The following is a 15980-nucleotide window of genomic DNA, read 5'->3' on the forward strand; positions in this document are numbered from 1 at the left end:
AGTTTGACTTTATTATGTTACGAAGAATTATAAGTTAAGATTAAATTGAATCAAATTTATTTTTTAGATATTATATAATATTATAAAATTTTTAAATTTTATTTGTATTTGAATTTTTTAATATAATTTGATTCAAATTAAATTTTTTGATTCGGTTCATTTTATTGATTATTGAAATTTAATTTTTTATTATTATTTATTTTAATATAAAATTTTAATATATTTAAATAAATTTTGATATAAAATTATGAGAAAGGATCAACGAAAATATTTTAATTTTATACATTTTTTTAACTATTAATTTCATAGATATAAGGAAGAGATTAAATAATTTTTTATTTTTTTGATTTAATTCTTTCATCCTTTGAATTTATTAGAATCAATAGTTAAAAAAATATATCAAACTTTTTGGTATAATTTGACGACTCTCCTAAAATTATTATTTTTATGAAATTTAAAATATATATAAAAATTAACAAAAATATATAATTTTACTCTATTCAATTTTTTTTATTTTTCATTTTTCCACATAAAATTTGATATGAAATTTAATATCTGAATTTAATTCAAACCAAATAAAAAAAAAAACTTAAACCAAATCAAACACCATAATTTTAAATTAATTCTTAATTTTGTCCAATTTTTTTCTCACCTCTATTACTCAACATTCAAGTTCAACGACTTTTAGTTAAACCTACGACGCATGATTTTCAAGTGACGAGCTGTGATAGAATAGGCCTTGGTCATGGGTTTAAGCTCAAATTAAAACAATACATATTTTCATATTTTTGGTCAAGCTTTAATCCGGTTGAGAGTAGCAAGCCCAAGGACAAGATTTTTCATTTAAATTTAATAAATGTTCATATTTTTTCTATTGCATGTTTGCATATACTTCAAAAAGAAAATACCACAATGTTTGCATAGTATTCACATAACATAAGATTCATTGGGCAACAAATGAAAGTACAAATGAGTGTCCAATATAATTTGAATGTCAATCGCAACTCAATGGGATCGATTATTTAATTGCATTCAAATATTAACGAGATCAACAAAAGTAGCTAACATTTGGTGCTATTATTTGATGTTACTATAGGCAATGATCATATATATATAAATCTTCTCAAAAGGAAAGCAACTTATATTAAATCCAAACAAAAATTGTAATGAGATTTGTTTCCAAATAAATTTTACCTTATAGCTCCATATGAATATTATAGACTACTATTATCACACCCATTCACTCCACTTCAAAACAGCCCTTCATTCATCATGAAAGATTTCATATATATTTTACTTCTTTCAGTCCTTCTCCTTGGCAAATTTGGTGAATTGATTTTCCTCTTTCACTTTTTTTTTTTGTTCAATTACACTGTATTTTATTGTGATTTATTAATTTTAATAAATAATAATTAATTTTGTACTTTATTGTAATTCGCTTTTCAGGAAGTGAACCAACGATGGCAGAGGCAAAAACTTGCCATATATTTTTGGAGGATATGCCAGGGTGCAAGGTTGACGACTGCACTGCTAACTGTTCCAATAACTATGGGCCTTTGGCTTTAGGGAGATGTGTTAATAATTTTGAATGTCACTGTGATTACCCCTGTTAATAATTTCACGTTTTTTTTTCACTCCATCAAGGAATAAATAGAAGAAATAAATGGAGCTAAGTTAAGTATTTTATGAATTATTATATTCTTTTTTTTTTTTTTTTTTTACATTTTTTCGTTGTGTGAGGATTGAATATTAGCATATGGGAAAATCATTTCATACAATATCGGTAAAATTTTTTAATTTTATTAATGGATTATCTCATCCTATTAAGATATATTTAAAAATATTAAATTAATATAATAAATAAAATTGCATGCGATAATTTTTTTATTTTTATTTATAAAATTTAAAAATTTTATTAACAAGGAACAAAATAATTATCCATTTACATTTTCCTTATATCAAATTCCAAAATGATACTAAAATTTATTGAATTCTTGAAACATTGTTTGAAATGACAGAGTCAATTAAAAACGAAAAGGAGAAAAAAGAAAGGATATTTCTTGCATGAATAATAGAAGGTATCATTGAAAAAGGATATCAAACAAGGTGATGTGTCTAAAAAAATGAACCAATGTATTGTAAAGTAAGGGCATTGTTGCACATTTTTATTTTTAATTTCTGCTTGTTTGCTTTAAATTTTTTATTTTAAATTTTTAATCTTGTATTTTTCATGCACCTACCGGGCATAAAAGGATAACATTAGCAATAACATATTTAGATTTGAAGATTTATATATTTATTTCATGTAAAATATTAAAATTTATATATTTATATCGTATTTATACAAAAATTACATATTATAATTTATATCAATGCAAAAATATTAAATACTTTTTTTATTTTGTTAAACTCATATATAATTATTATTAAAATCTTAAATCGTATTACCTTCATGTTACTTTTTCATATTGTATTCATTTCATGTTGACATATTGTTTTAATTTCTTTTTTTAATAATAGTCTCATTTATTTTTTTTCTATAAAAATGAGATATTAAAATTTACTATCAAGTTTAGGTTATTTATTTAGAAAATGAGAAGAAAATAATAAAGGTTTGTTCATAAAAAATGGTTAATTAAAATTTCAAAAAATATATATTCTTATTCATCAATACTACTGGCTCTGACATTGTTTTTCAATCAATTATTGAAGGGAAATTCCTTATATTTACAACATATATATCCTTAGTCATGGTTAGCACTTACCATACAATTTTTTTACTGTCAAAGTTAAAATTTAATTATTTTCATAATTAATAACAAAACATTATTACAACAATATTATTGCATAAAATGCAATAATTGATAAATTTTTGTCAATTCAATAATTAGTTAATTTGATGATTTTTAATGTATCAATTGAAAACATTACTCAATATAGTAACTTTAGAAATACATTTAAAGCACTCGATTATAGTATTTTTCCCTTAAATATTATTATATAATAATAACTGTTTAACAATTAAAATGTTTTGGTTCCAACTAAGCATTTGAATTAAAATAAAAAAAATAAAGAGTTGTGAGTCTTATTATATGTACCTACACATTCATGTACGTACGTAAAAACCAACAAATTTATATATGTATTTATATACATTAATATGTACGTATAAACATGTATTAAAAAAAAAGCTATGGTTTACGAGCTAGGGTTGCTGCGGCAGCAAATGAAAAAATGGCTTTTTTGTTTTTAGTCTTTAGCTTGTGAAAAATCTTTGACAATCTTAATAAAGAAATTTATTGCGATTGAAGAAATGGTTTAATTTTTCTGACAATGATCCATAGCCATTCCACATTAATTTGCTTTGTTGCCTTTTGCTCAGATTGATCTTACTCACAACTTGTTTAGTTGGTGGAAAATTAAAATAAATAATTAAATGATTAATTTATCAATAGCTGTTTAAGATTGTCAAAATTAAGGGTTTATGCTTTTTCTACCAATCCTCATTAATACTTAAAACCTAATAATCTTTAATATAATTTAACTTTAACCTTGTCTCTATATTTTTTAATGTTTTATGTTGTAGTTCTTTTTTAATATTTTGTTAGTATAATTTTTTTAATTTCATAGGAGAAATTTAGAGATTAATATATATTTATTTTTTTAATTTTTAATATATTTTTAAAAAGTATATATCATCTTACTAAACTCATTTATGTAATTTAAAATTTTCATTGATAATAAATGAAATAATTTTTTTGATATTAGTTTTACATTTTAGTATTTGATTTAACTTTAAATATAAGCATTTCCACTCAAAAGTTAAATTTAAAATTTTTTTATAAAACAATATCATTTTCTTTAGTTTAAAATGACTATTGTTTGAACAAAAAAATTTTAAGCTTACAACTGATTATGTAATTTTACAAAAAAAATGAATTTTAAATTATTCTAACTAGTTAAAACTAATAACAAGATGAATTAATTTGAACTCATGTCAAACTAAAATACACCAAAACCTTGAATTATTCAAAATTAAAAAAAAAAGTTTGTAAAATGTCTAGTGTCGTATAAGTAATACAACTCATTAATTGCGACCATTGTTCTGTTTCATTTTGTTTCGACATTGTTGTCTTCAAATCTTACAGGTAAAGGACAGACCTTCATTTGTCGGGGCTTCCAAATTCTCAACCGTATGCTGCAGCTTAGCAACTTTAGCAATAGCCTGATTTTCTTCGACAGTGCCACCCTCTAGGAAAGCTCCAGCCACCTTCCCATCTTTGATCCGGTAAGATCCGAGAATATACAAACCGAGAAGTCAAATCTGTCGCTTTCTTAAAGGTTGCACAGTTCGATTCTTCTGTAACATTTAGCCGATAATTGAGTATCAAGATTAAGTCAATAAACATACAAATAGATGAACCAAGTGAGATAACAAACCTTTACTGCCTCTTCTGCTGATTTCCGGGCATGGTCAACATGTTCAATCCTTCTCAAATCGTTGTATAACCTCATAGGAAAAGTGGCTACATCACCCACAGCATATACATCGGGAACACTTGTTTTGAAAAAAGCATCAGTCTGCAATCAAATAATTTGTGTTATTCAATCACATGCAGACCTTACTTAGGATTTATGCTTAGGAATTTCAAGCCGACATTTATTGATGAAAAGGTGTTTGAGATCCTGGCACTGATCAAACCAACCTTTATTCCACCCTTCTCCTCTTCAACCTGCCCTTTAGGTAAACGTTATAAGAGGTCTTCCACTAACAGCAACAACAACGTCAGCTTCCAGCACTCTGCCATCCTTAAGTTTTACTTCCTTCACCTGAACAGTGGCCAAAAATATCACCATGAAAATGATTTCAGTCCCGTAAAAAAATGATCAAAGCATCAAGGCCTCTGAAAGATCGCTGTTCCTCTCCATTTGAGTCAGAGGTGAATCCAACTGCGACTGTTCCCTTAATAATCTTGATCCCTTTATTAGCATAATAGCCCTCATAGAAATAAAGCAGCAATGCCAGAGCTGAAAAGCCGGTGCACTGTATTAGCATAATAAGTTGATTTCTGTAATATCTGATGTAATGATCTTCGTACACGATAATGATTCATACGACCAATACCGGAAAATCATCACATCAGTCAAAAGAATGAACGTTAATTATTAAAAAATAAAATAAAAGGAGAGGCAGCGTGCTTTGATTATATAGATAACGCTTCGAATTAAATTAAAATTGATTTTTTAAAAAATTATATAATATAAAAAAATTTAAAATTTTATCTAATTTTGAATTTATTTTATATATGATTTGATTTAAATCAAATTTTATTTGTTTAATTTGATTTATTTATTATTAAAATTTAAGTTTTTGGGTTTTATATATTTATTTTAATATAAAAGTTTAATATATTTTAATATAAAATTATGATAACGAATCAATCTACTCTAATATAAAACATTTTAGTTTATATTTTTTTTTTAATTATTGATTTTATAGACCTAATAATGAGATTAAATTATTTTTTTAACTTATCTCTTTCGTCTTTTGAACATATAGACATCTTAATTTGTCCCGATTAAAGTTCATTGGGCTCAACAGGGGTTGGGCTTAAGCTCATTGGGCTTAGCTCAGATATGATCCAAAGAGGGCTAACTGGCCCAGTTTTTTTATTTTTATTATTCTGAATTCTACTTTATTTAGTTATTTATTTATTTATTTATTTTTAGGATATAATAATTAGAAAACAAAAAAAAGGGTAAAAAAACAGAAAAATTCTGTGGTGAATTTAGAAAGGTTGGTAGGTTTGGAATTGGACTAAAATACTGTTTCTGAATCCCAATAAAAAAGGGAATCAAAATTGATCAGTAATTCCTCTGATCAATGCCTATAAATATAGGTTTGGAACATAACAGAAATGGGGGGACACACATGAAAACAGAGAGGAAAAAAGAAAAAAAAAGCAAAAAAAAGGGCTCTGAGGTGTTAGTAGCAATCGTAGCATTTTTTGGAATTTTTTTGGAATTTTTTGGTTTTTTTTTAATTTTTTAAAAATTTCAGAATTTGATCAATTTTTCGACGAAATTTTTGGCCAACTTTGAATTTTTCGACGACATTTTCCAATTTCTGACGTATTTTTTCATATTTCGGTATAACATTCAATCAGAATCTGGGTTCTTTTAGAGAAAAGGAAAAAAAAAAGAAGGGAAGAGAGATAAGGAGAAAGAGGCATTTGCTAAAAAAATTAAGTTTCGACCTTATATACTAGCATAAAATGACATCATTTTGGGTGTTAATAAATCCCCAGGATCCGCGTGTTTCTGCTTGGGTCGACCTAACCCGATCGTAACCCGCGTGCCAGCCCTCTCCTGGAGCCGAGCCGCGCACTCCCGAGCCGTATTTTTTGAGCCATTTTTCTTCCTAAAGCTGAACTATTTTCTTTTTTTGGGTATTTTTAATTTTACTTTTTTTAAAAAAATTTTGTGTTAGTTTATTTTATGAGTATTTTTGCATGAAAAAAATTTAAAAAAATAATAAAAATAAAATTTTAGGAATAAATATTAATTATCCAATGATGAAATTTATAGAAATTTCAAATGATAAATTTCTATAAAATTCTTAGGTGAAAAATTTTGTCTAAATTTAGCCCAAATGGTGAAATAATATAGATAAAGTTTCAATAACAATAATTAATATTTATTTTCAAACAAAAAATAAAAAATAAAAAAAATATAAATTATGGGAATTAAATACAAATTACTTCATGATGAGATTCTTAGAAATTTCAAATAATAAATTCTTAAGAAATCTCTATGTGAGAAATTTTCTCTAAATTTGTCCAAAATGGTGGAATAATTTAAATGAAAGTTTCAATAAAAGTAATTGTATTCTTTTTTCAAACAAAAAAATTTTTGGTTGAAAATATATAATAATTATCCAAGGATGAGATTTTTAGAAATTTTAAATGGTAAATTTCTAATAAATCTCTATGTGAAAAATTTTCTCTAAATTTGGCACAAATTGTGGAATAATTTAGATGAAATTTTAATAAAAATAATTGTCATATTATTTTCTTTTCAAGAAAAAAAGAAAAAAAAAAGAATTTCTAAATAGGCCTAAATGGTGAAAATTTTAGAAATTCAAAAGAGAAAATATTTTTAATTTGGCCCAAATGGTGAAATAATTAGATTTATTTTCAACAAAAAAAAATAATAAATAATAAATAAACCTTTTTTTCGACGATGAAACCTCTTCAAGAAATCAAATGAGATTTTTAAATACTCTTGAGGTGAGAAAATATTTTTAAAAATTCTACCAGATTGATGGAGAATTTTAAAAATTGTTTCCAATATTTAACTTAAAATTTAAAACCATTAGACTCCAGACCATAGGATAAATTCAAAATAATATGGTACCATCATTCGGATGGGCATGTGGGAGTGCTATAACCTTCCCTATATGTAACCGACTCCCGAACCTTGTTCTGATTAGTAGACTCGAACCTATTCTTTTAAGAATCCTTAGTCAAGCTTAAAAGCTCCTTAAAGAGGATAGATTCCTTAAGTAGCTAATCACACCTAGATAAAAAAGATTGATTGTGACTCCATTCATTTAATAAATCTAGCTATAGATTTTTATATCTATATTTTATGATAGTTTGACGACTCTACTGGGGATGCTAGAGAGTCAAGCCATAATTTTTGAATTTATCCTATCTTTTAGTCTAATGGTTTTAAATTGTAATTATTTATTTACTAACGTTTTCCCTTTTTGTCTTGTATTTTATTTTTGGGGCATGAAACCTATATGTTCCTTCACACACTATCACATGCATTTACATTACATGAGCTCTGTACTCGGGCTTCGTCTCTCTTAGAAAGAAGTAAAGTACCTATGCTCTCGTGAGATGATAATCTCCGTAATGACTAGCGAGATACTCTCACTCAATATGAATAATTTCTGATAGTAGCTTGTGATGGGTGAGGATTGGACTACCTTACTAGTCTATGATAGACTACGATGTAAGAAACAATTTGAGAACCTTGGTCAAAATCACCTAACCTAGCATATATTGTATACTTAAGAGGCCAACCTTAAGATAGAGCCCTTTCTACCCATTGATAGACCTAACCCAAAATTAAGACACGAGAAGGAACATTTTACGATCTAACTATTTTGTTTGTTTGACTTTGTGTATTTGCATACATCATTGTCATAAGTAACATTTTGTATCTGTATCACTTTCATTTCATTAATGAAATTAACCATTTTTGTTTAACTTTGTCATGCATCATTTTTATTGTCATATGTAACATTATATATCTGCATCATCTTTATTTCATCCTTAGAAAGGTACATGTCATGCATCAACATATCAAGCATAAAATATAGCATAACATTTTTGATCATAATTTGATACTCAAGGTTCAAGGATAGCTCTATCAAGCAAGAACCCAACTCATCGATACAACACAAGGGCCAAAGTTAGACAAATGGAACAAAAAAATTCCAACCGTCTTGACATGATAGAGAAGGCTCAAGAGAAGCTTGAAAATAAGTTGAGTAAGATTTTGGATGCTCTCAATAAGCTATATAAAAAGAAAAATATAGAGAAAAATACCAGTCAACAGGACTATCCATCACAAGAAGTGACTGATCCTTATATCCATCTGGTTTTGGTCTACCTCAAGCTCAATCTACACAAGAGGTTCCATCACAATAATTCACATATCCTACATATCCTGGAATGCTATAAGCCTCTAATCAAGGGCATTACCATAGCTATGTGAATCATGTCTTTACTGAAAAGGTAGTAAAATTGATTCAAGTTCCTAATATGGATGAACTAAAAGAAAAAGAGAAAGAAAAGCCAAAAGTGGTTGAATCCCAAAAAAATTGAATATTAGCATGCTAGAACAAATGTTATGAGCTGTAAAGGGGATTGGTTTTTATAGTTTTATCGATTTTGTTGGACTTTATTTACTCTCGGATATGGTTATCCCTTCGAAGTTCAAGGTGCCAGAGTTCGAGAAGTACGATGGTATAAAGTATTCAAAAACTCACATTACTATGTACTGTAGAAAAATGGTTACCCATACCAATAATGAAAAGCTCTTAATGCACGTCTTTCAAGATAACCTCACTGGCTCTGTTACTAGGTGGTATATCTAGCTAGATAGAAATCGTATTCATTCTTAGAGTGATATGACCCATGATTTCATCAGTCAATACCGACATATCATAGACTTAGCTTTTGATTATTTTTTCTTACAAAATATAAAAAAAAGGTAACTGAATCATTCAAATAATACATCCAGAGGTGAAGGGACATGACAACTCAAGTGTAACCTCTTTAGACTGAAAAGAAAACCACTGTATTATTTGTCAACACTTTGAAATCTCTTTATTATGAAAAAATGATAGGAAATGCCATAAAGAACTTCGTCGACATGATGATCTCAGATGAAATCATTGAGAATACCATTAAAAATGGTAAGTTAAAAAGAGGTGAAACCAAGAAAACATCAGAGCAAAAAGAAACTGAAGCTCAAGCTGTAGGCTTTGACAGACAGTTCAGGGGATACCAACCTTATCCACAGGGTTACTCTTCATACTATCCTACTGTGAATAATATCTCATCCTATTCATACCAGCCAGCTTCACAACCATCTTACCCATTAACATACCAGTTTGTTTTTAGCCATCAAGCTCTCATATATAGCCTTAATATTCAACTTCTCACAAGGCCCCAGGTTCATCTTGCTAATCTAACAAGTGGTTTACGATAACAATAAATTACCCAAGAAAAATTTGTATTCGATCCAATTCCCATGACTTATACGGAGTTATATCAAGAGCTCTATAACAACCACTTGATTGCTCTCAATCGTGTGGAGCCACCTAAGCCACCCTATCTCAAGTGGTATGATCATACAACTCATGTGACTACCACTATAAAATTACTGACCATTCCACTAAAAATTGCACTGCTTTGAAACATAAGATGCAACGATTGATCAATGATGAAATGATAAGTTTCGATTAAAGAGGAGCAGCAACACCTAATGTTAGTGGCAATCCATTGCCTAATCACAATGTCAATGCTCTGAGTGAGAATCAAGAACACATTGATTCGAAAAGGCTTAGAGAATTGTAATGAATCAGGGGGCAAGATATGAATCAAACTTCTCCACCCGATTACACAAAAGCATAATTTTAGAAAATAAAGATAAGGTCAGTTAAAAGTTTCTTGTCATTTTAGAATTTCTTTTAGAGTGATGTTAGAATTTTTTTTAGGCAATAGGATTTCATTTGTTATCATTTTAATAAAAAAGTAAGTTAATGTATTTCATTATATTTTTTTTCTCTTTCATTCAATCACTGTTATATTCTTTGTTACCTTTCAAAAATTTTCATTCCTATTCTCAAATTCCAAATGATGAATGTTTAGACAAGGATAACAATAATTTTGAAAACTCATTCACATTGATCTGATAAGATTATTTAAAAAAAAAAAGTTGATATAAAATTAGTATGTCTTGAAGATATGTAGTCATTCATAAAGATCCATGAGCTTATTTTGGTTCAATAGATGAAGTTCAAGAAAAGCATTCACATTTGAAATGAAAAATGACCATCTTTCTTTTACCATTCGAAAAACCATTCATTGCTACTCTTTTGAGTCTATTGTAATTTTTTTCTAAAGAACCTTGACCTAGGATCACCTTCCACATTGATGGATATTTTGTTAAAAGAAAAAGTGGTAAAAGATCGTAAAAAGCTTCAAAGAGAGAAAGCAAAACAAAATGAAGGAAAGAGAGAAAATAAATAAATGTCATACATGATTTGGGGTAAAGTAATGAGAATCTTTTTGTGAGAAATGAGATGAAAAAGGAAAAAGTAGTGAAATAAAGTGGAAAGGGGTAAAACGCCAAGTTGTTTCAAATTATGAGAAGTGATCCTTTGGTTTTAAACCCTTTAAACACATTTTTTGAGCCTATTTTATCTATTTTTTTCATGACCCCTTTACCATGGCTTGCATTACAACCTTTAAAAGTTTATTTGGGTCAAATGTGAATGCTCAAATTGAATGATCATATGTTGGACTAAGGTATGCTCGTGATGGAATGACAGAATCATGCTTTGTTGCTTTAAAATTGATGTGGAAGAGATATCAATAATGGGTGAAAGAATGAAAGAAAAAAAAAGAAAGAAAAAGATAAAAAAAGATAAAAATAAAAATAAGAAAAAAAAGACTCAAATTAAAAATTCGAAAAGGCAATTTACGTAAAAAATCTCTGAGTTGAAAGTTGGATAAACATTTCACATAGATGAGAGATCAAGACATCTGAAGATCTCTCAAAGCTGGGGCAAAGATCAAATAAGCTCAAAGTTAGTAGAATGAGTTTTTTAAGAAAAATCCTATATTAATATTTAGAATTGCTTGAATATTCATTGTTTGAATATCTCATTCATCCCAATAACATACATCCAACTTGTTTCTCTCTCTATTTGTTCCTTATTAATTACTTTTCTCTCAATTCACCTTATGCTTCCTTATTATTGCATCCTCAAAATCGAAAAAATGTATGAGTGCATTATATTTATCATAATTTGAAATGGTGATAAATGAATGACAATGTGCATAAAAGAGTCTTATATTCTTTTAAAAAAAATCCAAGATGATAGGTGGTAACAAAATGAAGAAGTGGTAAAAACCTAAAAACAATTATTTGAAAGGACATATGATGTGACCAAATAGGGAATATGGTAATGGATTGGTCAACAAAATAAAGAGGGGGTAAATCTTGAAAAGTGTTAGAACCAAGTGATGAAGATGGAGATGTATTGGTCTACATAACTTGTGAGTTATGATTGGGTGATGAAAATGATATGGGACAATGGATAAAACTAGTACTGAGAAGCCCATGAATGATGATCAAGTGATGAAGGATGAAATTTATACTAAGAAGCTTATGAGCGATGATCAAGTGATAAAAAATAGAATTTATTCTGAGATGGCTAGTGTTAAGAAGCTCAAAATGATGGAGTCTTGAGAGCCATATTACCACAATTATTTAGGATTTCATGACATTATTGACGTTTGCATTACATGCATCATGTAAGCATCATTGTTTAAATAGTACATGTATATAATTTGATGAATTAAAACTTTGTTTGGACATGCATGGCATTATGAGAATCTGGGTTATTGCATTTGCATCATTAAGAAAGCATTTGCATCTTTGATCATGACATTCATTCATGCAAAATTTTAGGTCACCTAAAAAGAAATTTTGAACTTTTTGATGAAAATCTTTGAATTTCAAATGAGAGTCTTTAAATTTCAAAAGAAAATCTTCGAGTTTCAAATTGAGAATCTTTGAGGTGTGAAATACTAAAGTTCGTTGAATGTAAATCTTCGAACTAGAATGAAAGTTTTGAACTTTTAGATGTGAATCTCCAAAATTCAAACAAAAAGCTTTGAACTTAACTTTTGGATGCGAATTTTTAAAATTTTGAGTGAGAACCTTTGAACTTAGAAGTGAAACTCTAAGTTTTATTGCATATGAGCCTTTGAACTTGAATAAAAAACTTTGAACTTTTGGATGTGAATCTCCAAAATTCAAATGAGACTCTTTGAATATAGATGCGAGTCTTATAATTTACGAATGCGAATCTTAAGATATTGCAAAATTGAATTATTGTGAAACTGAAATTTTGAGAATTAAATTTCAGTGAATTCTTGTGAAGCTGAAAGGTTCTTACGAATCTGAACCTTTGACTTTTGAACTTAAATTGTGAATCTTTGAGTTTTCAATCAGACATGATCTATGACTCGTCTAGTCATGATTGTCAATGAGCCATTTATTTTTCTAAAGTTCTGTTACCTCTATTCAAATGAGCCATTTATTTTTTCAAAGTTCTATTGCCTCTATTGACAGGAGCCATTTATTTTTTTCAAAGTTCTGTTGCCTCTATTCAAAAAAGCCATTTATTTTTTCAAAGTTTTGTTGCCTCTATTTAGATAAGCCATTTTATTTTTCCAAAGTACTGTTACCTCTATTCATATGAGCCATTTATTTTTTCAAAGTTCTGTTATCTCTATTCATATGAGCCATTTATCTTTCTAAAGTTCTGTTGCCTCTATTTAGAGGAGTAATTTATTTTTTCAAAAGTTCTGTTGTCTCTATTCAGAGGAGCCATTTATTTTTTCAAAGTTGTTTCGCCTTTGTTTAGAGAAAATTTGTTTACTAAAAAAAAAGAAGAAAAAATAAAAAAGTGTTGAGTTAAGTCTTGAATGAGTTTCTACGTCTTTGTACAATTCATGTTTCACAGAAAATGTGCAAAGAGGGACAACTATAGATAACCTAATTTGTCCGGGCCCATGCCCATTGGGCTCAACAGGAGCTGGGCCTAAGCCCATTGGGCTTAGCTCATATCTGGTCCAAAAAGGGTAGATTGGCCCAATATCTTTATTTTTATTATTTTGAATTCTATTTTATTTATTTATTTATTTATTTTTAAGATATAATAATTAGAAAACAAAAAAAGGTAAAAAAATAAAAAATTATGTCATGAATTTAGGAAGGTTGGCAGGTTTGGAATTGGATTAAAATACTATTTCTGAATCCCAATAAAAAAGGGAATCAAAATTGATTAGTAATTCCTCTTATCAATGCCTATAAATATAGGCTTGGAATGGAACAGAACAGAAATGGGGGACACATTTGAAAATAAAGAGGAAAAAAGAAAACATAAGCAAAAAAAGGGCTTTGAAGTGTTAGTAGCAATCATAGAATTTTTAGGAATTTTTTTTGAATTTTTAGGTTTTTTTTTGGAAAATTTTTGGAAAATTCCAGAATTCGATCAATTTTTTGATGAAATTTTCGACCAACTTTGAATTTTTTGACGACGTTTTCCAGTTTTCAATGTATTTTTTTAGATTTCGATAAAACATTCAACTGAAATTTGAGTTCTTTTAAAGAGAAAGAGGAGAAAAAAAAAGGAAGAGAGAGAATGAGGAAGAGGCATCAGCTAAAAAAATTGAGTTTCGACCTTATATACTAGCATAAACGACATCGTTTTGGGTGTTAGTAAATCCCCAGGATCTGTGCGTTTTTACTTGGGTCGACCTGACCCGATCGTAACCCGCGCCTGACCAGCGTGCCAACCTTTTCTTGGAGTTGAGCCGAGTCGCGCACTCTCAAGCCGTGTTTTTTGAGCCATTTTTCTTCCTAAAGCCGAGCCATTCTCAGCCACAAGCCGAGCCATTTCCTTTTTTTGGTATTTTTAATTTTACTTTTTTTAAAAAAAAATTTATGTGTTAGTTTATTTTATGAGTATTTTTGCATAAAAAATAAATAAAAATAATAAAAATAAAAATTTTAAGAATAAATATTAATTATCACACCTAGATAAAAAAGATTGGTGGTGACTCTAATAATTTGTTAAATCTAGCTATAGATTTTTGGATCTATATGTTATGACAGTTTGACGACTCCATTGGGGATACTAGAGAGTCAAGCCATAATTTTTGAATTTATCCTATCATTCGGTCTAATGGTTTTAAATTGTAATTATTTGTTTAATAACATTTTCCCTTTTTGTCTTGTATTTTATTTTTGGGGAATGAAACTTATATGTTCCTTCACACACTATCACATGCATTTACATTACTTGAGCTCTGTACTCGGGCTCCGTCCCTCTTAGAAGGGAGTAAAGTACCTACGCTCTCCTAAAGAATCTATTAAAATCAATTATTAAAAAAATATGTAAAATTTTTTTTGTGTAGCTTGATCACTCTCCTAAAATTATTATTTTTATAAGATTTAAAAATTATATAAAATCTAATAAAAATATATAATTTTATTTGATTCAATTTCTTTTGATTTTTCATTTTTTATTCTAAATTAAATTTTATACTAATATATATATATATTTAATATTTGAATTTAATCTAAACTAAATAAAAAAAATATCTAAATCAAATCAAATATTATAATTTTAAATTAATTTTTTATTTTTTCAATGTTTTCTTTTTTTATCCCTCGTACTAAACATTCAAGTTCAACAACCATCAGTTATTTTTTATCCTTCACACACTATCACATGCATTTACATTACTTGAGCTCTGTACTCGGGCTCCATCCCTCTTAGAAGTGAGTAAAGTACCTACGCTCTCCTAAAGAATCTATTAAAATCAATTATTAAAAAAATATGTAAAATTTTTTTTGTGTAGCTTGATCACTCTCCTAAAATTATTATTTTTATAAGATTTAAAAATTATATAAAATCTAATAAAAATATATAATTTTATTTGATTCAATTTCTTTTGATTTTTCATTTTTTATTCTAAATTAAATTTTATACTAATATATATATTTAATATCTGAATTTAATCTAAACTAAATACAAAAAATCTAAATCAAATCAAATATTATAATTTTAAATTAATTTTTTTATTTTTTCAATGTTTTCTTTTTTTATCCCTCGTACTAAACATTCAAGTTCAACAACTATCAGTTAAACCTCCGACGCATGATTCTGATGTTGCGAGCTGCGATGAATAGGCCTTGGTCATGGTTTAAGCCCAAATTAAATTAATAAATATTTCCATACTTGGGGTCTAAGTTTCAACTTGATTGAGAGCAGGAAGCCCAAAGGCTAGATTTTTCATTTAAATTTAATAAATGTATATATTTTTTCTATACTATGTTTGCATATTATTCAAAAAGAAAACGCTACAATGTTTGCATAGTATTTACATAATATATGATTTATTGGGCAACGAATAAATAAGTGTCAAATGCAATTTAAATGCCAATCATAACTCAATTAGATCGATTATTTGATTGCATTCAAATGCACTCTTAGGTAATTCAATCAACATAAATAACTAATATTTGGTGCTATTATTTGATGTTACTATAGGTAAGGAATATTTATATATATATATATATAAATATTCTCAAAAGGA

The 15980-nt window shown here is 27.8% G+C and overlaps 1 pseudogene; it reads right to left on the reverse strand.

The window, feature by feature from the left end:
- Positions 1-4135: 4135 nt before the first annotated feature.
- LOC149515152 (monodehydroascorbate reductase-like) lies at positions 4136-5114 on the reverse strand (annotated as a pseudogene).
- Positions 5115-15980: the final 10866 nt, after the last annotated feature.

Source organism: Durio zibethinus, chromosome 14, assembly GCF_047325235.1.
Source record: "Durio zibethinus cultivar Kanyao isolate XHJ-2024 chromosome 14, ASM4732523v1, whole genome shotgun sequence".
In the NCBI taxonomy this organism is placed as follows: Eukaryota; Viridiplantae; Streptophyta; class Magnoliopsida; order Malvales; family Malvaceae; genus Durio; species Durio zibethinus.